The sequence below is a fragment of the Cyprinodon variegatus genome, unplaced genomic scaffold, assembly GCF_000732505.1.
Source record: "Cyprinodon variegatus isolate N-32 unplaced genomic scaffold, C_variegatus-1.0 Scaffold128, whole genome shotgun sequence".
In the NCBI taxonomy this organism is placed as follows: Eukaryota; Metazoa; Chordata; class Actinopteri; order Cyprinodontiformes; family Cyprinodontidae; genus Cyprinodon; species Cyprinodon variegatus.
Genome location: NW_015150581.1, coordinates 199,462 through 201,125, shown reverse-complemented (window position 1 = coordinate 201,125; position 1,664 = coordinate 199,462). Strand labels below are relative to the sequence as shown.

General features: G+C 34.7%; 1 long non-coding RNA gene across 1 annotated transcript; it reads left to right on the top strand.

The window, feature by feature from the left end:
• The first annotated feature begins 701 nt into the window (after window positions 1-701).
• On the top strand, window positions 702-1,664 carry LOC107085576. Its single transcript, XR_001481268.1, has 3 exons — window positions 702-888; window positions 1,460-1,566; window positions 1,641-1,664. It is a non-coding gene; the product is annotated as an uncharacterized LOC107085576 (long non-coding RNA).

The following is a 1,664-nucleotide window of genomic DNA, read 5'->3' as shown; positions in this document are numbered from 1 at the left end:
GCAAAACTCTCGAGAAAACTGACTGAAGAAGAGGAAACTTTTAAAGATATTCTTTACATTATCACGTTTCTTAACCATGTAAGCCCTAAAACGGTGGATTTTATTTCGCAGATTACTAGTCGAACGTTTTTCAGTGTGTCTCTGATGAAAATGTTCTCCGCAGCAGGTTTAAAATCCCCCAATATTTCTTTTAACACTATAATAGCTTAAAGTATGACAAATCAGAGGAACATTATATACAACATTTTTATCACCCTTAACTGCATTTTAATTGTTCCTGTGGTACTCAGAAAATGGATCTCGGCGGAATCTTTGCCTTCTTTAAAAGTTCCGCTACTTTTGACGTTGCACCTTCAAATTGGCCATATAGCATCTGAAGTGCTGTTCTTTTACTTCTTAATAAGTATAATGTATAGTTCTTGTTAGCTGTAAAAATATTAAAGGGTGTCATAAGCGAACGTTAGGTGGCTACTGAGTCAAAAATTAAATTAAAATAAATTCAATGTAATATTTTTTTCCGACTGCCTGATTTCCAATCACGATTTGCCGAACTAGCTGACATACCGTTTTTTGTGTTTAGAAAAACTAACCCTTCAACAAACAAGATCATATATTGGGTTCTTATTTTGAAAATCTAAGCACAGCTTAAGTGCTTCTTTCTGCCATGCCATTTTAAAAAGACGTGAGGAACGTCAGGACACTGTTACCATGACGACAGTTACAACAAACTTCAACGAGCAAATAAGTTTCGGTTTCTGCGGGCAAAACTTATTTTATTTTTCCTTTGTGTTAAAAAAAAGGAAGTGAAAAATGATTCCTACATCCGATTCTCTTCTGAAATACAATAATCCGATGTTGATCAAGAATTCAGAGACTAAATCTCCAAAGGTGAGTTTGCTGCAGTCACATTGAAATGGTAGGTTTGTACATAAATCGGACCAAGATTTATGCGGCAGGACCACCACAACATAGTAGATATGTGCGTTAAAATAAATTCCAATATAACCGAAAAATGTAGGCCTATGTGGTTAAAAAAATTAAAATAAATAAGGCCTCCAAGTATACTTAATTAATTTAAACGATTATGGATTACAGCTAAATAAAATAGTAATTTTTTCAAGGAAGAATAAATAGTTTCTAAGTTGATTGCTTAAGGAGTGTCTCCACCCAAAGGGGAAAAGAAAAAAAAATTAGCTCTTATTCTGGATTCAGTCTTTGATGAGAGGTTTTCTTCATAAGGATATCCAGACTGTACTTGTTTATATTTTACATACCACACTTTCCTTCCACCAACGTTTTCATTTGCTTGGATTCAGGACTTTAAACCACCACCTTTTGGAAACCTTACACTGCAAAAAAATTTAATCTAAAGTGCTCTTAGGTGCATGTTTAGATTCAACTATTAAATTTTCACATAACTTTTCTGTTATCTGGTATTCTCTGGACAACAATACCTCAGCAGCCATCAGACTTCAAACCAACTACTCCACCTTCTAAATCAAAACCTGCAACGAGTGAAGACAATAATGAAACCAAGCAGGTCCTGGAAGCCATTTTTCCACCCAGGTATGCCCATGTTCTTATTTAGTAAACTGTCCTATTTATTTCAAACTATTTATTCTCCACCATTAATGTTGCAGGGAATGGATGGACGAAAACCAGCT